The 12,806-nt window shown below is 36.6% G+C and overlaps 1 long non-coding RNA gene across 1 annotated transcript; it reads right to left on the bottom strand.

Moving 5' to 3' along the window:
• Positions 1–1,384: 1,384 nt before the first annotated feature.
• On the bottom strand, positions 1,385–7,286 carry LOC118663786. Its single transcript, XR_004970141.1, has 3 exons — positions 7,213–7,286; positions 6,744–6,849; positions 1,385–2,593 (listed from the first exon to the last, which is right to left on the bottom strand). It is a non-coding gene; the product is annotated as an uncharacterized LOC118663786 (long non-coding RNA).
• Positions 7,287–12,806: the final 5,520 nt, after the last annotated feature.

Raw genomic sequence — 12,806 nt, forward strand, 5'->3', positions numbered from 1 at the left:
TGATCTTTCCCCCTTACCTCCACCCTCCCCTACCTTCCCTCCAAGGCCAGACAGTCCAATCAATGCCTCTCCGTCTCTGGATCAGTCCTTGTTCATCAGTTTATGTTGTTCATTACATTCCACAAATGAGTGAGATCATGTGGTATTTATCCTTCTCTGACTAGCTTATTTCACTTAGCATAATGCTCTCCAGTTCCATCCATGCTGTGGCAAATGGTAAGAGTTCCTTTTTCTTCTTCCTCTTCTTAAAGAATACCTTTCATATAATACTGGTTTGGTGGTGATGAACTCCTTTAGCTTTTTCTTATCTGTGAAGCTCTTTATCTGACCTTCAATTCTGAATAGCTTTGCTGGATAAAGTAATCTTGGTTGTAGGTTCTTGTTATTCATCACTTTGAATATTTCTTGCCACTCTCTTCTGGCCTGCATGGTTTCTGTTGAGAAATCATCTGACAGTTGTATGGGTACTCCCTTGTAGGTAACTGACTGTCTTTCTCTTGTTGCTTTTAAGATTCTCTCTTTGGCTATTGCTCTTGGCATTTTAATTATGATGTGTCTTGGTGTGGTCCTCTTTGGATTCCTTTTGTTTGGGGTTCTCTGCACTTCCTGAACTTATAAGTCTATTTCTTTCACCAGGTAGGGGAAGTTTTCTGTCATTATTTCTTCAAATAGGTTTTCAATATCTTGCCCTCTCTCTTCTTCTGGTACCCCTATAATTCTGATGTTGGTACGCTTGAAGTTGTCCCAGAGGCTCCTTACACTATCTTCATATTTTTGGATTCTTTTTTCTTTTTGCTTCTTTGGTTGGGTATTTTTTGTTTCTTCGTATTTCAAATCTTTGACTTGATTCTTGGGATCCTCTTGTCTGCTGTTGGATCTCTGTATATTATTCTTTATTTCAGTCAGTGTATGCTTAATTTCTAGTTGGTCTTTTTTCATATCCTCCAGTGTCTCACTAAATTTATCCACGGTTTCCATAAAATTCTTGAAAAACCTTATAAACATGGTTTTGAACTCTATATCCAGTCATTTGCTTTCCTCCATTTCTGTCATTTGTGACCTGTTTCTTTGTCTCTGCATTTTTTATGCTTCCCTGTGTTGGTAGAGTGGTTTTGTGTGCTAGGTGTCCTATAGGGCCCAGTGGCTCAGCCTCCCCAGTTATCTGAGGTGGACACTCTTGGTGCACCCCTTTGTGGGCTTTGTGCACAGTCTTGTTGTAGTTATGCCTTGATTGTTGTAGGTAACACTGGGAGGAATTGACCTCCAGGCCAATTGGCAGTGAGAATCAGCTGTGTCTGCAGTGGGAGAACTTCTGTGCTGAAGACACCCTTCTGGGGCAAGACTTGCTTCAGTGGGGCTTTGGTGCTCACTGAGTCTGCCCCCTGAGCGTGTCCCTTATGGATCTGAGGAGTTGTAATCTAGATGGTCCCACTCTGACCACTGTGTTGTGTAGGTATTTTTTGATTAAAGAATTAGCCACATGATTGAACTCTCTTCTCTCCTCAGTGTTTGAGGGATGGGGCTGAAATTTTCAACTTTTTTTCCAGCCATCAGCAAAGGGCTCTGTCTTAAATCATTTCATTAGCATAAATTCAGATATGGTGAAAAGAAGTTCATTGTTAATAACAAAACATACTCTTTGCACTGAGAAAACCCTTCAAAACAAGGGTTTTGAAGCTCTGCATCAGGAACTGGGGACAAAGACCAAATGTATTACTTTGTAGTATACTACAGCACGATACATAGGAAGTGCTCATTGAACATTGATGATAATTATTCCTAACTTGTAGATTTGCCATGTACCACCATTATCACCACCACCCCCATAACAAATATGCTCTGTTAACTTTTCATTTAAAAAAATAATATATCTTAAATTTTAAAATATATTCAGAGTAAAAGATGTGGAAATAGTTAAAGAAATGCCATCCCAATTTCCTTTCCTTTGCAAAATGTAGGAAGCATATGTTTAAAAATAAAATGCAAGCACTCATTTCTGGAGGGCCTCCTCAGTGAAAGCAGCTGACAGTGGGATCATCTAGAAGTACAATGAACAGTTCTTGTTCTCAAGGAGTTAAAATTCTTGTTGGGGATAAATGACATTGTTAATGAACATAAAGCTAATCAGTATGAAAGATAATACTGGGTCAAGAGAGCTAGCAAAAGAAATGTTCTAACATATTCTACAAACAATAAAAGCCAGTGAATAATGACTTCAGGTCTGAGAGATTAAGGAAGTGTTTACAGGCAAATTTCAATACCAGAGTTGTTAGAATTTGAACCTTTTTGGGGAAGAAGGGAGGACTTTGAAAGAGGCAAAAGAGCTAAAGCTAACACCCTGAAATAAGAAAGACAGACTATATCCTAAGTATTGTCCAGACTGTATGTTTTAGGTTTGATATGAAAAATACAAATTTAATGTTAGCAATATCAGATTTATAAAGGGTCTTGTGTTTATTTATGGCTTTTTCACTATGAGAAGCTTATGTAGATCTGTTGAGGAGTTTATTGTATCAAAGGAGGGAAAACTATGAAGGTCAGTTGTAGAAATGGACTCGGGGATGTATTCAGGTCATCAAGACTTCATGGAGAGCTAAATAAAATGAGAAAGAGAAAAGTGTGAATTATTTACATTCTTGAAATCACATAAGTGAATTAGCCAAGAACACAGTTGAAATGTGACTTAATGGGGCAGGGAGTCCCACAGAGCCTGAACACATACCCACTGGGATTGCCCTGGTGAGGATCTGCCCTCCAGCATCTATCTATCTATCTATCTATCTATCTATCTATCTATCTATCTATCTATCTATCTATCTATCTAAAAGGCTAATCTGCAAAGTGTTCCCATGGGAGTTCTACCAGGAGACTGGGAGTTCAATTGCTCACAATGGCATGCGCTGACCATCAGGGGGCGGCATGGAATGAAGGGAGGCCCCGGCCACCAGCCAGGGAAGGGAGGCCCTGGCCAGCAGCCAGAAGGCCCCAATCAGCCCTGATCTCTGGCCAGGCATAGGGACCCTACCCTTGAATGAATTTTGTGCACCGGGCCTCTAGTCTGCTAATAAGAAAAAAAAGTACCCCAATGAAGTAAATAATAACTGGAGGTGGAACTAGCAGTGATCTCTGTAGCACTACCTTGGGGTTTAGGTTACAAAGGCTGACGGTGCCAGGAAAACACTCTGAAGTTATTTATAGAAGGGATAAATTGAACCTATTTGAGAGCTTCTGGGTCCAAGTGATATTTCTCTCCCTGACCTTGGCCAATGTCAGTCAAATGATGACAAATGCCCACATGGCCTTGCTATTTTCCTATTGGCTGTGCTACAAGTAAGAAAACTTAAGTTGAGAAATGACAAGTTTACTCTTTTCTCCTGAGAAAGCTGGTTTAGGATCACAGCAACTGCAGCAGCCCATGCCCCTTATTCTCACTCAGGAAGATTGGGCCTGCCCAGAGACAGTTCTGGGAATAGCACAAAAGTCAATATTCACAAATATCATTTCATTTGACCTTCACAACTCCAAAGGATGAGAATAGGATTTTTTGTTCCTCTTTTGCAGATGAGAAAACTGAGCTCCAGAAAGATTAAACTATTTTAGTAGCAATATGTCTTCTAAAACTAAAACACGTAGGTGCTTTGACTACAAGAAGCAATATTGTGAGCTTTTTACTGTCAACCTAAGGAAGGTCCAAACCTGTAAGAATTGAGTTTATTTGAGCCAAACTAACAATTACTAGGAAGCAAAATCTCAACAGATTGAGAAAATGCTCCTGAAAATGGCAGTTTTACCACTTATTTTATACATCAGGATCTAAAGGAAAGACTTAAGGGGTTTACAGGAAATCCATTGGTGATAGATTAGGAAGGTGGGAGAAAGCAAAGTGGGAAATCTCAAGGACTGGATAAAAAGTAAACAGAATAGACTTATACTTCTTTTACATAAACAGGTAAGTGATAGTTAACAGTTAACAATTACCATGATAATGATAACAATGAGGGGGTTTGCGGTCTCTGGCTCAGGTGGGAGATTGTGCCCTGAGGGATCTGGGAAAAGGGGTTACTCTGCCATTTCAAAGGTATGTTATGGTAGATGCAAAAATACAACAGACAGGCTTAATTAAGGTAAAGATTGACCTTTGTCAAGGAAGATACCCGCCTAGGACAGGACTACCTGTTATGACCCACTTTTAATTAAGAAGTTTAAATTTCAGACCATCATGTGTGGTTACTTTAGGTCTCTAAGTTTGTAAGACCTGCCATGCAGACCTCCCCTGAGCTTGTCAGGTTAGCATGTGGCCCCTTTTTTATCCACACTATGAATTAACATTTTTCTATATAGTCCATGAATACTTTTCATAAAACACTTGCTGAGTCTGTTTTCTGTATTTAGTACATTTAACTTGAACAAAGAGGCCCAAATCACCCCTGAGGAAGTCCAATACTATACCTTTCACTCCCTCAAGTAATATTTTATTTTGCTTTGTTTGATCAATAGTTTATTTGGCATTTCTAATTTAGTAAAACATAACTCTTCTTCACAGACAATGGGGAGCCTGAATCAACAATTATAATTTTTATAGGCAGAGATTCTGTAAATGAATATAGTGTATGAAATTGCTGTGTGAAGAATCAAATTTTCTAACTTTCTGAGAATCTGTATTAAACAAAAACAAAGCCAATACAAAGTGTTTTGCCATAAATCATATAGTCTGTACTTGAGTACCATTGTAATGAAGGCAGCTCTGGTGTAGAAAAAAAAAGTGTTACTAATCATGTAAATAGAAAATTTGCATTTGAATCTTGTTTCTATTGCTTCTAATCATATGATGGTAGACACTAGCCCTCAGTTTCATCTTCAAGAAAATGAGAATGATAATAATTTATCTCCTTGGAATACTGCTAAAATTATACCAAATATGACTTCACAATCTACAATGAGTTACCATCCTCTGACCCCCATCACCATAACCAGCAAAATCTCATAATACATAGCAGGAGTGATTGGGGGTGAGGGACGGCCTCTATCTTAATAATAATCCAATAGTTATCCTAAATAATTTATCCTTTTATTATTATTTTAAAAATTTTTAATTTTTTTATTGACTTCAGAGAGGAAGGGAAAGGGAGATAGAAACATAAATGATGAGAGAGAATCATTGATTGGTTGCTTTCTGCATGCCCCACATCAGGGCTAGAGTCCGAAACCCGGGCATACGCCCTGACCGGGAATCAAACTATGAACTCCTGGTTCACAGGTCGAAGCTCAACCACTGAGCCACGCTGACCGGGCTCCTCTTATTATTTTTATCAAATTTATACCTGATTCATTCAAAGCTATCGCACAGTACTAGAAATGAACTATTTAATATTTGTTGGAAAGCCTTTGTTTTGGACACTAAGTTAGCAACATTTATTTTATTGCAAAGCACAGCATCAAGATTCTTATAAACTACATGTAATTATATAGTATTTGATGCTTCCCCCTTTACAAAGAAGTAGATGCCTATAGTCAGCATGAAGTAGAACCAGAGAATTGTAGAAACTTGAAAAACAAATAGATTTGAAGAAAGCAGCTTTGTTGAAGAATGATGCATTCTGGTAATCCTAACCCCAAAGAGCATGTCATCCCTAGAGTGCTACATTGACCATCCCAAATATTTCTTTTAGAATCATATAAATGGCAAAAGAGCCTCAGGAACTTGGAATCAAATAATTTGGTATTTGTTGTCATCTAGATGGCATGTGTGGCTCTTGAGTTTTAAAACCCAACCTATAAGCCTGCAGTACAAGAAAAAGTATGTCTTAACTTTATTCTAGAAAGTCTGTTCTGGAAATGCAATGTAGAGAAGAATAAAGATATTCATTGAATGAAGATATGGTTTCAGTCATCTAATTGGCTTCTGGCCTTTGGGTCAGGAAAATTATCTTTGAGTTAAAAATGATAAAACAGCATATCTAGAGCCCAACAGGAGTAATAATTTTGTAAAGATGGACCTACCTCAATGGTTTTCAAAGTTTTCAGGTGACAAGTCTGAAAGTTATAATGCTATTTTTGAAATATGATTAAATACATATATATTTAATTCTATTGTGGTAAAGAATGGCTAGATGCTTATCAACCTTGTTTCCTGTTCTTGGCACATGTGACGACTATGTTTTTTCAGCCTCCATTAGTTGGAGTCATATATCTGGGTCATATATCTGGGTTCTAACCAATGGAATATGAGTGGAAGTTCATTATTAGATTGATCATCATAATGGCAAAATAAGAGTTTTCTATTATCTTCCCCAACAAAAAACACTGGTTTAAACAATCATCCCTGAGCTAGAGAGCCACTGTGGAAGTCCAGGAGTCCAGGGGAGAAGTTCTAGCACACCACTGAAGCAAAAATATCAGGGATTGTATGCACTGAAGGGGCACAGTTTCCCTTTACCTGCATCACCCCTCCCTCAGGGCAGCACCACTCAGTGACAAGAGAGACTTTCCCACACAGGACTCCTCCCACAGGGAAATATGAGAGGGTGTGAGTGATTGAGGTGTGCTGCACAGCTGTGGGGAAGAGAACAGCTGGGCAAAGGGCGGACAGGGCTTTCAGAAGGCAAAAAGTAATGCAGATTCTATGAACTGCATCTCAGATTCCATCAGGAAGCTCACCCATAAGGCACTGGGGATACCTCGCCTGTGGATCCCCTCAACTGGCCCGTGGACACCAATACTCCATGTGCCTCACCCAAACATACCTCCACATCATAGCCAGCTCCCTGTGCATTCTCCTGATGGTGGCAAGAGCCAGTCTTTGCAGATGGCTAGCCAGCACATACACAAAGCAAGTTCTATTCTGCAAGTCTGGAAGAAACCACACAAACATAAGCAATCAGCACTGCCTTAGGGAAATCAAAAGGGAGGCTGTCGGCACTCAGCTTGGCTTTGCAGGATTGAGAGAAGGCATATAATCTTAACAACCCCCCCTCCCCCAGTAAGGAATAAGAATTGTAGAGCAGGAATATCCATAGAAAAGGCCTGAGGTAGCTTCAGAATCTCCAATGTGACTGATGGAAGGTATTTCTCTCTCTAAGCCAGTCAGTAGAAACTGGAGAAGGTAACTGTTTCTTCAAAAAAGAAGATAGCGATGGAAGTCTTCTGGGAATATTAAAAAATCAAGAAAACATGATACCATCAAAGGAGCACAATAATTTTTGAGTAACTGACCTTAAGAAAATGGAGACTTGTGATTTTCCCATTAAAGAACTTAAATTCATTGTTCTAAAGGAGCTCATAGAGCTATAAGAAAACACACAAAAAAATATTCAATGAAATTAGGAAAACAATATTTAAGCAATATAAGTTTAACAGACAGAAAGAAATGCTATAATAAAGACAAAAATTATGGAACTGAAGAATACAATGAATGAAATGAAAAATGAAATATAGAGCATCAATAACAGACTGGATCAAGGAAAAGACATAATCTGCGAAGTGTAAGTAAGGTTCTTTGAAGGTATCTACTCAGAAGAGAACAAAGAAAAGATAATTTTAAAAAGTGTGAAGTATAGAATACCATTAACAGAAGCAATCTATGCAGTATTGGAGTCCCAGGAAAAGAAGAACGGATCAGAATGCTTATTTATTTATAAATTTATATATTTTTAAATTGACTTAGAGAGAGAGGAAGGGAGAAGGGGGAGAGAGAGAAACTTTGCTGTGAGAGAGAAACATCAATTGATTGCCTCCTGCACCCACCCCAACCAGGTATAGAACCTGCAACCTGGGTGTGTGCTCTGACCTAGAATGGAACCATTGATCTTTGGGGGCATAAGACAATGCTCAACCAACTGAGCCACCCTGGCCAGCACAAGAGTGCTTATTTAAAGAAATATTGGCTAAGAACTTCACAAATCTGGGGAGAAATTTAGACATCCAAGTTCATGAAATGCATAGATCCTTCAAAATTTCAACCGAAAATGATCTCTACCAAGGCACATTATAATAAAGCTATCTAAAAATTAAAGAAAAAGAGAGAATTTAAAAAGCAGTATGAGGAAAAAGAAGTCATTGTATATAAGGGAAACCCTGTCAGTGCATTTCTCACGAAGCCACTTGAAGTGCAGGACACAAAGGGTGATTCAAAGTGCTGAAACAAACAAAAAAATGACTGCAAAATATGTTACCTGACAAAGCTGTCCTTCAGAAATGGAGGAGAGAGCCCCAGTTGGCTCAGTTGGTTGGAGCATTGTCCTATACACCAAAAGGCTGAGAGTTGGATTCCTGGTCAGGACACAAAACCAGGTTGCTGGTTTGATCCCCAGTTGGAGTGTACATGGGAGGCAACTAATCTCTCTCTCTCTCTCTCTCTCTCTCTCTCTCTCTCTCTCTCTCTCTTCCTCTCTCTCTAAAAGTAATAAAAGCATATCCTCAGGTGAGGATTAAGCTGAAATTAAGGACACTAATTAGTAACATGAAAACACATAAGACTATAAAGCATACTTGTAAAGGTAAGTATACAGTCAAATCCAGAATACTCTAATATTATATAACTATAATATGGTGATATATTAACTACTTAACTCTAGTATAGCACTTAAAGGATAAAAATATTTAAAAAGACTATAGATACAATAATTTATTAATGGATACACAATATAACAAGAGGTAAATTATGACTTCTAAAACAAAAAAAAATGTGTCAAGGTGGTATTATTTGGGGAAGGAGTAAAAAGTAGAGTTTTTGTATGCAATTGAAGTTAAGCTGTTATCAGTGTAAAATAGACTGATATATTTATAAGATTTTTATGTAAGCCTTATAGTAAGCATGAGCATACTATACGAGATACACAAAAGATAAAGAGAAGGAAATCAAAGCATACCACTATGGAAAATCATGAATTCACAACAGAGGACAGCAAGAGAGGAAGAAAGAAACAAGAGTACTACAAAACAGCCAGGAAACAATTAATAAGACTTCATTGTAAGTCTTTACATTCTTCAAAAGGTATAGAGTAGCTGAATGAATTTTTTTTAAAATGTACACTTGAAACTGTGTAATTTTATTAACCAATGTCAGCTCTATAATGTTTTAAAATTAATAATAAAAATAAAATAATTAAAAAAAAAATAAGAACCAATTTTATGCTGCCTACAGGGGACTTATTTTAGCTTTAAGGACACACATAGGCTAAAAGTGAAGAGATGGATAATGTTTTTCCATGCAAATGTAAACCAAAGAGAGCAGAGGTAGCTACACTCTTATATCAGCAAAATAGGCTTTGAGTCAAAAAACTGTAATGAAAGACAAAAAATAAGATCATTACATAACAATAAAGGGGTCAATTCATCAAGATGATATAATGATTATAAATATATATGCACCCAACATTGGAGCATCTAACTATATTAAGCAAATAGTGAAAGATCATACTAATACATCTGAAGGCAGAAATAAACAACAATACAATAATAGCAGAGGACTTCAATATGCTGCTTTCAACAATGGATTAATCATCCAGACAGAAAACCAATTAGTAAACCATGGACTTGAACTACACTTTACACTAAATATACCTAGCCCACATATACATCACATTTAATCCAATACCAGCAGAATATGCATTCTTCTCAAGCACATATGGAACATTCTCTCGGATAGATCATATGTCACAAAACAAGTCATATCAAATGTCAGGAGAATAAAATTATACTGAGTATCATTTCTGACCAAAATGATATAAAACTGGGAATCAATAATAGGAGGAATACTGGAAAATTCACAAACTTGTGAAAATTGTACAATACACTCCAAAACAACCAATAAGTCAAGGAAGAAATCAAAGGGAAAGTTTTTTAAAATCTTGAAACAAACACAAATGGAAACACAACATACCAAAACTTATGGGATACAGCAAATAAAATTCTAAGAGGGAAGTTTATACTCATAATTGCTTGCAAAAGAATGAAATTGGACCCCTAACTTACACCACTCACAAAAATTAGCTTGAATTTGATTAGAAACTTAAATGTAAGACCCAAAATGAAAAGCTTTTTCACAGCAAATCAACAATCAACAAAATGAAAGGGCAACCTAAGGAATGGAAGAAAACATTTGCAAACCATCTATCTGATAAGCAGTTAATATTTAAAATATATAAGAAACTCATACAACTCACTAGCAAATATTGTCGTTGTCGTCATCATCATCAATCATCCATATAAATACTTAAAGATAATTGTAAAAATAACAAAAATGTTTATAAAAGTCATAAAAAAATGAACAGAGGACCTGAATAGAATTTTTCATACAGAGATTAGACTAGTGGTCATCAAGGGCTAAGGGTTGGAGATGATGGGGAATTACTGGTCAAAGGGTACAAACTTCTAATTATAAGATGAATACCTACTGACGATCTAATGTACAGCATAGTGACTAAAGATACCAATACTGTACTATATATTTGAAAATTACTAAGAGCCCTAACAGGTTTGGCTCAGTGGATAGATAGAGCGTCGGCCTGCGGACTCAAGGGTCCCAGGTTTGATTCCGGTCAAGGGCATGTACCTTGGTTGCGGGCACATACCCAGTAGGGAGTGTGCAGGAGGCAGCTGATCGATGTTTCTCTCTCATCGATGTTTCTAACTCTCTATCCCTCTCCCTTCCTCTCTGTAAAAAATAAATAAAATATATTTTTAAAAAAAGAAAATTACTAAGAGAATAAATCTTAAATGTTCTTAACACACACACACACACACACACACACACACACAAGGCTAAGTATGTGAGGTCATGGAGATTTTAACTAACCTTATTGTGGCAAGCGTTTCACATTAGAGTATATGTGTATCAAATCATTACCTTGTACACCTTAAACTTGTACAATGTTATATGTCAATTACATCTCCATAAAGCTAGAAAAAATAGGTGCTATTTTTACCTTAGTTACTTCAGTTTAGAATTAATTTAGGAAAAATAATAAATAAGGGTCTTGAGATCCTATGTATTGATTCAACTTAACAATAACCCACAACCTTTGGACCAACTAGATCCTATGTATTGATTCAGAGTAAAGATATTATTTTGTAAAAAACACTAAGGTTACTTTGCAAAACCTAACTGCATATTCAAACTACAAAAATCATTCAGTTGGCCCAGGTTCAAAATGCAGGCACTCTATTTCAACAATGGATCATAGTGCATAAGGGTTTATACTTTGCTTGATGTTATTTCTTGCTACCTCTGAAATCTATTACAACCTTTTTGTTATCTTCAGTGTTGTTGGTTCTGTCTAATTATTCTCCAGAGACAGACCAGAAAACACAGATATGAAAATAAAGCTTGATATTTCTATGAAAACAGATTGGTGGTAGGCAGTGAAAATGTCTGAGAAGAAAGTGGGTGATCTTTCTGCATAGTCTATATGAAGAATAAAAAATTTCTATAATTATAAATATTTATATAATGACACTTTTGGTTATAAGAATTCTAATAGCTTTGTAGAGTTTTACAAGAACAGTAATTAATAGATTTTTAAATTCCTCTTTATGCTGATGCCTTAGTCCAGATTTTAAGAGAACCTAAAAGTTTCTAATTTGAATTCATTAAATGCACTTTACACTTTATATTAAAAGACCACCAAAAAGCACATTCGTCAGGATTAGAAACTCAAGCCAAAAACCATTTTGTTAAACTGGACTTCTCTATTTATTTATTTTCTGTTCTTTAATCATTCAATGTTGAATCCCCAACACAGATGCAATGCTAAGAAGGATACGCAGCTGGGCTTTTGTTAATCTCAGGACTGATTCTATGATGGTAAAAATGAAAGATAGAGTAAATGAAAGCTTCCTTCCCCTTCCATTTCTAGAATTCTATCTTGTAAAGGGCATGTCTTTTTGTCAAGTAAAGGAAAGTGGTTGCTTTTTCTTCCTTGTGACAAATGAAATTGAATAAATACATATTTCTTCCTTAACACCTTTTGTGTTCATAAGTTAAGCAGGCTTCTAAAAGTGAAAAATGATATTACATGAATTGCAAATGTTGAAGGAGCATCTATATCATATATATATATATATATATATATATATATTATTTTGAGCTTTCCAATACTTTTCAGACCAACTCTGTAACTTCATACACACGTAGACATTTAAAGGATTTCTTTTTTAAATCCTTATATTTTCAAACATTTTCAGCATCTCAGGATGAAACTCAGAGGCTGCTGAGCCTACTAAAGATTGGACTTATTATAAGCTGATATAGAGCCGGGTGATGCCCTGGGCCCTAGAGAAACTTTAAGAAGATGGAAGCTTATCAGACTTACCAAACCTGGGCAAGATGACAGTGAATTGGGGAGATATTCTTGCAAGATTCAAAAATGTTATTTTTCCCCTTGATATTACAAAGCTTAGATATAATCAGGCAAGGGTTACCTTTACCAGGCTAACCACCAACCCTTGGTCATTAAGACATGAAACCATGATCTCTGCCAGGACAAAAACTGAAAAAGTAAGGCCATTCATTGATTTTTTTTAAGGCTACAAAAATAGGGAGAACACCCTACATTGTTTAGGCAGGGTAGCTTGCCTTAGACTTGTATAGGGAGGAGTAGACAAGTTATATAGGTGAGCAATTTACAGTTGAATTATTTTGCAATCAGTTGATGTCAGTGAGCTGAACAGGAAATATTTATCTCTGTGTCTAGCTAGACAAATAGTTCTAATCTCAGCTAATCATTCATGAGACAAAGAGCTGGAAGTGGAAGGTCTGCCTCTGGCCTTTCAGCAAGTTCAAGTAAAAGGAGAAAGGTCTGTGTTTG

The sequence above is a fragment of the Myotis myotis genome, unplaced genomic scaffold (assembly GCF_014108235.1).
Source record: "Myotis myotis isolate mMyoMyo1 unplaced genomic scaffold, mMyoMyo1.p scaffold_m19_p_9, whole genome shotgun sequence".
NCBI lineage: Eukaryota > Metazoa > Chordata > Mammalia > Chiroptera > Vespertilionidae > Myotis > Myotis myotis.